Source organism: Urocitellus parryii, chromosome 3 (genome assembly GCF_045843805.1).
Source record: "Urocitellus parryii isolate mUroPar1 chromosome 3, mUroPar1.hap1, whole genome shotgun sequence".
NCBI lineage: Eukaryota > Metazoa > Chordata > Mammalia > Rodentia > Sciuridae > Urocitellus > Urocitellus parryii.
The window spans coordinates 20,369,925-20,381,571 of record NC_135533.1 but is presented as its reverse complement, the minus strand read 5'-3'; positions in this window follow the sequence as shown (position 1 = coordinate 20,381,571).

The window sequence follows — 11,647 nt, the reverse complement described above, 5'->3', positions numbered from 1 at the left end:
AGCACATCCCAGGGAGGAGAACTAGTGGTGGTCAGAACCACAGGGTGACCAGCCTCCCACTGGGTCAGGGACTAGGGGACTTACTTGGCATGCAAGACTTTCAGTGAAAAAAAAAAGGGGTGGGGAAGGTTTCAAACTTGATTGAGTTAGCCACCCTACCTGTGTCTCCATCCCAGGGCCCACCAGGCCAATTCCTTCTTGTCCTGTATCGCCATCCAGCCTAGTGTCCACTTCCACTCTCATGGTAGGTGTCTGCAGTGGCCCCAGTGATCCCCACCTCTTGGTCTTCACACGTAGTATAATCTCCTCCACTAGATGTGGACTGGATTTATTTTACTCCCTTCTAATGAGAATAGGGCAGGAGTGGAGAGATACCACTTCTGAGATTATCTTAGAAATACCATCTAGGCCACTACTTTTCTCTTCTCCTTTCTCTTTTTTCCCCTTTCCCACCAGCTCTCTTTCCTTCTCCTCTAAGGAATAACCAGCTACCATGTTGGGAGCAGCCCTATGGGGAAGTCCATGTGGCAAGGAATTGATGTCTCTGACCAAAAGCCAGCAAGGACCCAAGGCCCGCCACAGGCACCTGACTGAGCTTGAGGCAGATTCTCCCTCTGTCCAGCTTTGAGATGGCTGCCACCTTTTCCAACACCTTGCCTGCTGCCTCTGAAGAAACTTAAGCCAGTGCATCCAGCGAACCCAGGCTCGGGCTCCTCATCGACAGAGACTGTGAGACGGTAAGTATACGTGGTTTTGATCTTCTAAGTTTGGGATTAAGTTGTTACACAGAAGTAAAGACCTAGTAGAGTTTTAAACTGTTTAGAAGCAGGACTCAGCTCAGAAACAGATTGGACTCCAAAGAGTACTTCACAGTTTACAGAAACCCGAGAGATCAGTGTCCCGTTCCATTCATTGGAATGCCTGAGCCCAAAGGAGCCCAAGCAACTAGTTAGGAACCACTAGACTTGGCTCCTGCATCTCCGACTTCTGCTCTGGTGCTAGAGCCGTTCTGACTTGCTACCCAGCACCCAGATTTTCAGGCTGTGCCTGGATATCAGACTCTCACTTCCTGTGTCTTGGTTCCAAACAGAAGATTCTTTGAATGGACCAGCAGCAGCTTCCTAATCACATCTTCCCTGTTGGAAGCTTTTCTAACTCCTGTTAGCTGGCTGGATGCTGCTTCCAGGCCATTCTAGATGCAGTGGCATGTGAGTCCCGTCTCCCTGTTTGTATTTTCTTAAACTGTATTGTTTCTGAGATGGTGCAGGGGAGAATTTATCTCCAGTCTTGTCACAGGGTTGATAAACATAATAAAAATCTTTTCGGCATGATCTAGAAACACTGCAGATCTTTCCTGGCTCTGACAATCTGGAAGCCTCTTATCCACTTTAAATCATATTTCTATACTGTGAATAAACTTTCATTCCAATTTAATTCAACAAATATTCCTAGAGCACCTATACCATCATTTGTAGGGCTGGGATGGAAGAAGGCAAGAATGGGAAAAATATATGACATGATTTTTATCCTCACGGAGTCTGCCGTCCAGGGACTAAGACCTCTGAAACTCTAATCCCCAAATAAACTTTTCCTCCTCTAAGTTGTTCTTGTCGAGTACTTTGGTCACAGCTGCATGAAAGCTAACTAAAATTGAAATGTACATAAAAAATACATTATATTTTCTGAATATTTTTTTCAAGTTAAAGTATCTGAGTTTAATGAGTATTCACTATGTCCAAGACTCCAATAAGCACTGTACATGAATTGCTCCCAATCCTCTGAGAAAGGACTGATTTTTTCCTTTCTTTTCTGCAGTTCAGGAAGGTTGAATAATTCTTTGAAAGCCACCCAGCTAAAAAGTGGAATTTAAATCTAGTTCTGTCTTATTCCAAAGTCAGTGATCTCCATCTCCAAGTCTTAATTCTTGCTAAGAAGAAATGCATCTGGAGTAAAAAATGTGAGATACATGTATCAAATATGTTCAGACAAATAACTTCAGTAAGCTGTATGTATAACAAAGAATCAAATCTGCAGCAGGAGTTCCCAGTCAGGAAAGTGAGAAGTCAGGGCTAAAAGTGAGAAGTCGGTGCTAGCCAACCTAGTAGGATAAGGCTTCAGGAAACAGATTCATTCATTCATTCAGCTACTCTTTCTTGAGCATCTGTTATGTGCACGGGCAACGGGGATAAAGTATAAGTCAGGTCAAGACAGAGCACTGTTCCAGAGGAGCTCACATTCCAGTAGGGAGGCATGGACAATCGTAAGTACATAAGATGGCTTTAAATTTTGACAAGTTCTATGAAAACATTTAAAACAGAATGAAGGAGTAATGAAGGCAGGGGCTTTAGAGCAACTGGTTTAGGAGACCCATTGCTTAAAGTTTGACCGGTTTCCCTTTCTGTCCCATTTTTTGAGGTCAAGAGCTCATGACAGGTGGACCTCAAATTATAATTAGTGAGGTTTATGGAGACAGGACCAACAGGTGAGGGCTGACTATGTCAGGAAGGGGATTGGGGTCTTCCACAATCTGATCTCATTTAGTAACGTGTGGACATGTTAGGAGCAGGCAGTAAGGGGAAAGTTAGAGCCTGCACAGGGCGAGAGCATGAAAAGACATCCTGGGTTTGGACCAGGGTGAGAAAGCAAACCAGGTAAAGGAGGGCCCAGAATGCATGCTGAGAATCAGGGACAGAACATTCCAGAAAGACTTTTGAAAGCCATTATGCTGGGTCTTGGACAAAAATTTAGAGCCAGAGTAGACAACTGAGCAATAGAATAAAATGATGAAAGTGATATTTTAAGAGGCCTCTTCTGGGGACAGAGTCCAGGGTAGATAGGAGTAGAGACACTCAGTAAGCAAGAAAACCTTCCAGAAGACTGTAACAGCCATGTGCTACATAACGATGTTTCCATCAAGAAGGGACAAAATGCACCATGGTGTTCCCATGAGATCACAAAGGACCCGAAATGTTCCTATCACCAGCGACATTGTGGGTGTCACAATGTTGTCATCCGATGCTGAACCCGCATGTGTGGTGATGGTGGTGCGGACAAACCTACCACACTGACAGTCATATAAAAGTACGGCAGAATTATGTACTGAATACTGATAATGAGAGTAAATGACTGTGTTACTTTCATATGAATTTCTATACTGCATTTTTATTATCATTATTTTAGAGCGTGAAATGGTAGCCTCATATAGCTTGTGTTTACCATGTCACTAGATTACATCAAGGGATTTCATTGAGTGATTAACCTATACAATCTGGGTCTGCTTAAGTACATTTATTTATTTATTTATTTAGCTGTACTGCAGATTGAACTCAGGGATGCTCTACCACTGAGCTATATATCCTCAGCCACTTTTTTGTGGGATTTTTAATAATTGCTTTTTTTTTATTAGACCAAGTCATAAATGCAGATGTACAGCTTTTGTGCAATGAACACGTTCATGAAAGTTCTATATGATTTTTATGTAGTAGAACGCCGTATTTTTACTGACACTTTGGTATTCACTCTATAACTGCATACCATTAAATTGTTTTAGAATGTAGGAAATCATTCATTTACTTACCTTTCCTCTGATACCAGATTTTTGTTTGAAGTTTGACTATATTATGTATTACCATCTTGCAGTTTGGGTGGATTTTTTAGTGTAAGATCTGGAAACACATTTTATACAGAGAAGTAACCTCCTAACCTCATAAAAGAATGCTAAGAACTTAGTACAAAACCACCTCAGCATCTAAGGACTTTGGATTTACCTGCCTCCTGAACCATTTGCTGATCTGTTCTATCTTTGTGATTATTTTTGCTGTGCAAATATCAACCTATGCTGTTTGTTGATTCAAACAGTCAAAATTAGTATTCAGCCTTTTTTATTTTTTATTTTTTTGAGACAGTGTCTTGCTAGGTTGCTGAGGCTGGCCTCAAACTTGTGAACCTCCTGCCTCAGCCTCCCAAGTAGCTGGGATTACAGGTGTGTGCCACCATGCCTGTCTGTGATGTTCATACAACAACAGATTTGCCTAACAACAAATTTCTCGGTTGTTAGGCAACGCATGATTGTAGTTCATACAGGCCCTATGGAACCCTTACCTAAGAAGGCGAGAATTGGGAATGGAGGGGTGTATCTGAGATATTGCAAAGAATCAAACCCAGGAACGAGGACTTGGGATACAGATTGCACAAGTTCTCTGTTGGAGATGGCAGCAATGTTTTTGCCCAGCATTTCTGGAGGATTGGGTTCTTCTGGTCTGATGATGCTTGAACAGATTGTGAAATGATCTCTCCAACTTTCTGGTTTTGGACTTACAATGGAAAGTTTTTCTGAACTACTTGGGAAAGTGGGAGGATCATGCGTAGGCCTCAAGCTTCCGGGGGCAGAGAGCTGTTGCCCAGATGGATGTTTTACAGAGCACAGATCACAATCGACTCCAGCATTTAGAAAATTTCCTTTTCCCCTAAAATTTGTTCTACCCTTTCAGAAATAACAAAGGAACTAGTGCCATATGCCTCAAATATCACTAATGCTCCAGTACTTTCCAAAGATATTTAAACTACTATTTCTTCTTGGCCCTATAATTAAAACCTTGTCCACCAACATATTTACATATATGTGTATGTGTGTGTATAATTGAATTCTGTTTTCAAAGAACAGAGTTTTGCCCAAGTTGCCTCAAGTGAAAAAACAGGGAAGGATAATCAATTATTAGGATTTGTAATAAGATGTAAAAATGTCACCTTCCCTCTCTCAGAATTTAGATCAGGGTCCCCAACTCATGATTATTGGTGCAAAATACCCTAGACCATGGATGCAGGACAAAGAAAGAAAATTGCAAAGAACATGGTGGCCAACGCTGGCCCATCTCTCACCTCCAGGCAACATAAGAGAAAGCTAACCCATAAAAGGGATTTAGTGGCCAAGAGCTGGGACTTCTCTGCAAAGTGCCGTCATCTATGTGTTCATAACCACACTCTCTGCCCCCCTCTTCCCCTCTGCCCACATCCCCTTCCTGTCACACTTCAGTGCCTACTTATCCAATGTCAACTTCCTGCCCTGCCTTTCTTAGAGTGTCCTGGGCTCCTCAGACCCAGAGAAATTGCTAGAAATGAAGGTCTCCCCTCTCTGATCCAGGGGAGCATCTCACAGCTCACAGGAGCTGGCAACGAAGTGGGTGTAATAAATTGGCACTGTGTGCCTTACATTAGCTCTAAGTGCTCTGTGGGTCCATAATTGTTACTTTCTTCATAACAATTCCTTCTACGATTATAGGTTTCCTTCCGCATCCTGTTTTATTCTCCCACTCCTGTAGGCACCTGGGATCCCCACCTAATCAATCATTTGCACTTATGCCCTTGTCTACAGTCTGCTTCTGGGGAACCCAAACCAAGATGAAGGGAAAGAAACTTAGGCATCTCCTGGAATTTGGGACATGGGACGACTGGTACCTGACTCAGCATCTAAAGATAAAACTCACCAGAGGGACTTTCCTGGAGGCAAATCTCAGCAAAGGACAGCACTGGGAATGGCCCAGACCTCAGGGGATGAACCCATCTTTACTGTCCTTTTTATGTGTTTGCTGGATTGGATCACCAAGGTTTTAATCCATGATCCTACCTATAAACCTGAGGGAGGTAACCCTACAGTCTCCCTTTCTTCCTCTGTTTTAAGGGTGTGTCAGGTTATGCAAGCTTCATGGCCTTACTGAAGTGTGAGCGTGCCCTCTTCTTCTTTTCCCCCATGGTAGTGGGCATTAAGCAAAGGGGTTCTTTGCCACTGAGCCCCATTCCTAGCTCTTTTTATTTTTTATTTTAAGGGAAGGTCTTGCTGAATCACAGGCTGGTTTCAGATTTGTGATACTCTTGCCTTAGGCTCCCAAGTCACTGGGATTACAGGTGTGCACCGCCACTCCATAACCTCTTCCTCTAATCTTTCAAAGTTTATGGTAGATTTTTCTTTTCTTTTCTTTTCTTTTCTTTTCTTTTCTTTTCTTTCTTTCTTTCTTTCTTTCTTTCGTCTTTCTTTCTTCATTTATTTTGGTATCCAAATGTTTGGTAAAAAAACCATCTAGGCTTGAAACTTTCAAGGAGGGAAATGTTTGAATTATTGTATATTTGAAAATTTTAAAGTATTTTATATTTGAAGTACACAAAGGTGTGTGTGGGTGTGTTTGTGTGTGTGTATTTGTGTGTGTATGTGTGTGTGTAAAATAATTCACATGTTAAACCTTTTCTTGGGTACCTAAAATCTACTCTTTTAGTAAATTTACAGTGTATAATACAATGCAATATTATTAACTATAGTCCTCAGGCTATAGATTAGATCTCCAGACCTACTTATCCCCCATAAATGGAACTTTGTCCCCTTTGACTTCCAGCTTGCAATTTCATGAGAGAAATTTGTGTGTGTGTGTGTGGGGGGGTGGGGTGCTAGGAATAAAAGACAGAAAATTTGCCAGGTGTGGTGATGCACACCTATAATTCCAGTAACTAGGGAGGCTGAGGCAGGAAGATTCCAAGTTTGAGGCCAGCCTCAGTAATGAAGCAGAGCCCTAAGCAATTTAGGAGACTCTGTCTTGAAATAAAAAGTAAAAAGGGCTGGGGATGTATGTGGCTCAGCAGTTAAGCCTCCCTGGGTTCAATCCCTGATACCAAAAAAAAGTAGAGAGAAAGTTTTTGGTCACTGATTCAATTTCTCTAATTTTCTAGAATCATCCTGATTTTTTTTAATGCTCTTTTTCAGCTAGTGTCTTCAAAATACTATCTTATTAATGAATGTTTTCTTTTTTTCTACTTTTAAAACTTAAAATCTAATTTACAGAGCATAAAATTCATGCTTTTGAAGTGTACACTTTGGTGGTCTTAAGTATATTTATAAAATTGTTCATCTATCACCACTGTCTGATCTTAGGACATTTTCATCACCCTCAAAAGGAAACCCCACACCCTTTAGCAGTCACTCCGCATTTTCCTTCCCCCACAATCACTGGCAGCCACTAATCTATTTGCTGCCTCTAAAGATTTGCCTATTGGGGGCATTTCCCACAGTGGGATTATAGAATATGTGCCTTCTTCTGTCTGGCCTACCATGCTTCCCAAGTCCACCCACGCAGCAACTTGTCTCAGTATTTGTTTCCTTATTTTGTCTGAATAATATTTCTTCTGTTATTTGTCTGCTCATTGTTTAATGGGCATTTGGATTAGTTCCTAATTTGACGTTGTGGGGTCATCTGGCAACTCTACGTTAAATCTCTGAAGAGGCCCGAGCTGTTCCCAGCAGAATTTGTTCAGTCCCCTATTTTAAATATATTGGCATAATATTGTTCATAATGTCATCTCATCTGCTACAGCAGCAGCTATAGTTATGTCCCATTATTCATTCCTGTTTATTTGTTCCTTATTGTATTTTTCTTGGTTAATTGCACTGAAAGCTTGTTAGGTTTTTTTTTATTATGGAGTTATATTTTTTATTTAACTTAGAATTAAAATGAATTTGCAAAAGAGAACGTCATATATTGGTGTTCCTAATTAGTTTTAGTGATAATAAGCAAGACATATATTTTTTTGAAAGGGTAACTGTGCTTTCTTCATTAGGCTGAAGCAAAGATTTTTCTAGTACTGTGTGTACAACCAGTGGGAAAGGTGCATTCTGTATTGGAGGCTTGAGACAAGTGGGGACAGAAAGACTTCTAGTTCTGCAGTGTGCCAAGTCCTAGATGAAGAGGTCGGCATATTTGGTGTCGATAGAAGCCACTTTCTTGATCTTGATAATGTTTTCTTGCTGTCTTCACAGGGTGGAAGCTGTCAGTTGTCTTAGTCTTTGGTTTTGTTGACACTTTATAGCATTTCATTGTTATTTTGTTGCTTTTCATTACTTTCCATTCTTACTATTTTAATTTTCTTTCTTCCACTCTCTGTGGGTTTAATTTCTTTACTTTCCCAACTTTAACTTACTTTAAATTTCCTGCTTCATTAATTTTCTAATATGATCCTTTAGGGCTGAATGTTTCTCTGTGTTGTGTTTGTACTGTATCCCACAGTTCAAATTATTCAATTCAAAATATCTTCTATTTTCTATTCTGGTATCCTCTGTGATCCATAGTTTATTCAGAAGTACATTACCTAGAGATGTGTTTCTTCATTTCTGAATATGTGGGGATTTTCCCCCATTACACCTTTCTAATTGATTTTTACAATCATTGCCTTAGCATGCTAGAATCTGCTCGTGGTGTAAACATTGAGGTTTAACTTCTAAATCTCCCTTCAAGGAAGGTCCCAGCTGTGAAACCTGTGGTTAGCAGACACGCTTTACCTGTCAGCTGCTCAGGGTCTGCTTCTGCTTAGGTCACCTCATCTGGCCGCACAGCAAGCTGCATGGGGCGACTGAGCAAAGCCCGAGGTGTAAAAACTTGGTGACTTCAGCTAGACAAGGACGTTTCTGCTGGCTAACACCAACAGCTCTGTGCCATATTAGCCAAGGCTTTATTGGGCCTGCCTTGCAGTGTGACTCCTTCTGGCTTTCTACCCCTTCCTTTGACTAGTGTTGATCCCTGAGAAACATACACACCCCAAATTCTATCTCAGAGTACACTGAGGGAGAACCCAACTTGCAATGCTATTCAACATCATTTCAATACTCTAGAAATGTGTGGAGATTTTTTTCTGTTCTAGAACATGGTCACTTTTTATAAATTTTCCATGGGTCTTTGAAAAGCATAATCATGCTAGAAAAAGTCTTTGCTGTGCTATTGAATGTCATTAGCAAAGTTTGTTAATTGAATTTTTAATTGCTCTAGTCTTCCATGTGCTTACTGATTTTTGTCCGTAAGCACATGGAAGTGCTTTCTTAAAGAAGTCAAAATCTCTTGCTAAAATTGTGGATTTGTCTATGTTTCTTTTTAGTTTTGTCCATTTTTGCTTTTTATATTTTGGGATGATGTTATTAGGTACATATGATTTAAATAAACTTTGATAATTGCAATGTTATCAAGAAGAAGTAATCATCTTTACCACTAGTAATTTTCTAACCAAAATTCTATTTCAAGAGATATTTGTCTAGCTAAACCAGCTTTCTTTCAGTTAATATTTCTCTAATAAGTATAATTTTGTGCATCTTTTTGCTTTAAAAACAACTTTACTGAAATATAGCTGACATATAATGAACTACCCATGATTAAAGCATTCAGTTGAAGAAGTACTAATATATTAATATACCCATGAAATTATGAGCCTTATCACAATAATGAACATGTCCATCGCTCCCAAATTTCTCTTATATCTTTTCCCCTTTCCTCAACTCTCCTGAAACCCTTCCCACCAATTCCCAGGCAACCACGGATCTTTTCTTCTGTCCCAATAAATTTATTTGCTTTTTATAGAATTTATGCACTCTTTATACAATCTGGATTCTATTGCTCATTATAATTCTTTAATACCTTTATTTTACTTATTTATTTTTGTGTGGTGCTGAGGATTGAACCCAGTGCATCACTCATGCTAGGCAAGCGCTCTACCACTGAGCCCCAGCCCCAGCCCTCATCATAAATATTCTAAAACTTACCCATTTTGTGCATACCAATTGATTATTTGTTATTACTCCAAATGTCTAGCTACTCACCCCCTTCTTCAGGGATTCCATTTACACAGATATCAGATGATTTGAAGTTGCCTCACAGTTCACATTAGCTTTTTTCATTAAAAAAAAATGTTTTCCTGTGTTTCATTTTGGGTCATTTCTATTGCTGTTAGTCTTTGAGTACATTCCTCTTTTCTCTGGCAATGCTTAATGTGCTGTTAACCCATCCAGTGTGTTTTCATCTTACACATGCTAACTTTCCTATGTAGGCATTTAATTTGTTTTTTTTTTAAAGGGTCTTCCATATATCTATTTACCTTTGTAAATATATGGGCTACAGTTATAAGGGCTGTTTTAATATCTTTGCCTGCTAATTATGTCAGTTCTTGATCATTTTAAATTTATAGATTTTGCTTGTGACTCTGAGTCATAGTTTCCTGTTTCTTGTCACGCTTGGTAATTTTCAAATGGATACCAGACATCGTGCCTTTTTGGATGATAGATATTTTCGTTTTCCTATAACTATTTTTTGAACTTTGTTCTGAGATACATTTTAGTTATTTTGAAACCATTTGATCCTTCTGCTCTTTCTTTTGATTTTGTTAGGACCAGATTGGTGTTTAGTCTAGCATGAATTATCCCTCACTGCTAAAGCAAGACTTATTCTAAGTATTCTATCCGATCATCTGTGAATCCAGTTTCTGGTTTGACTGGTGGGAAGAGGTACTAACCTCTCCCTGTCCTATGTGAGGGGCATGAACAGTCCCCTGCCACTTTTCCAATGCTTCTTTCTCCTCCTCAATTCCTGCACATTCATGCACTGATCAGGGTTCTGCTGAGTGTTCAGGTGCCCTACAGAGAACTCCAGAGTTCTTGGTCTCTTTAGCTCTTTCTTTTCAGACTATAATTGTCCTGCAAACTCTAGTCACTTACACTCTGAGCTCCATTTCCAGTTCTCTGGGAGTTACTGACCTGCACTTGGATTCTACCTACCAACCTGGGAAACCTGGTGATCCCAAGAAGCTGGAACAATGGCAGGACCCACCTCATCCATTCCCCAGCTTTAAGAAATCACCATCCTTCACTGCCTAGTATCCAGCGACATGAATATAATTGTTTCAAACACTTTGTTTCAGGTGGAGTTCCATTCTTTTGTTTTTAATCTTTCTAGAGCCTCGGGTTTTATATGTGTTTTTAAAAATAATATGCATTTGGGTCTTTTAAATATAATTTCAAAGTCTTTATGTTTTAGTCAATAGCATCAGTTTAGTTTTATTAAGGAATTGTTGGTATATTTAGGTTGATATCTACCATCTCATCTTCATACTGTCCCTCTCTGTTCTACATTTCTTTATTGTTTTCCTCATTTTCATTTCCTGCTTTCTTTTCAATTGATTGCTTTTTATTTTTCTGATGGTTTTCCCCTTTGAAGTAGTTAGGAAGTTTTTTGTGATATTATCCTTCAAGAAACCAAGTTTTGTAGATTTGATGAGTGAAGTCAGTAAGATTCAGAATTAGGAATAGTGTAGAATCCAGGTGCCATAAGGAAATCACAACAGACCTCTGAAAAGAGAATTTAAGGAATGGGAAGTATCCAGTCTGCCTACTAAGTAAAAAAATAATTAATAATATGGGGAAGATAGCTTAAAAATGACGTGTTATTATCAGCCAAGATTCCAGTGTAAGAGGTAAAGTAGAAATTGCTACTGTAGTTTTAATTATGCTTCTATGCCTATGGGGCCTAGAAAGCAATGAATTTCTGAAGAAGATCCCAGAGATGATGGGAAGTGGTGGCATGATAATCTAAGCTACCTGCACCTTGCTCTTTCCTTAAATAAAAATCTGTTCCTCAGGGCAATCATAACAATAATGACAGTAGTAGTAATTAATGTAGGCATTTAATTTGTTTTTTTAAGTGTCTTCCATATATCATATATCATATATCAGAAGTAACTAAAAGTTTTAGAGCACATCAGTGTGGGATGTGCAAAATAGTTTTACATGTTTTTTTTTTTTTTCACTTAATTCTCCCAACAGTTTTTTGACGAGGGTCCTGTGCAGGACACC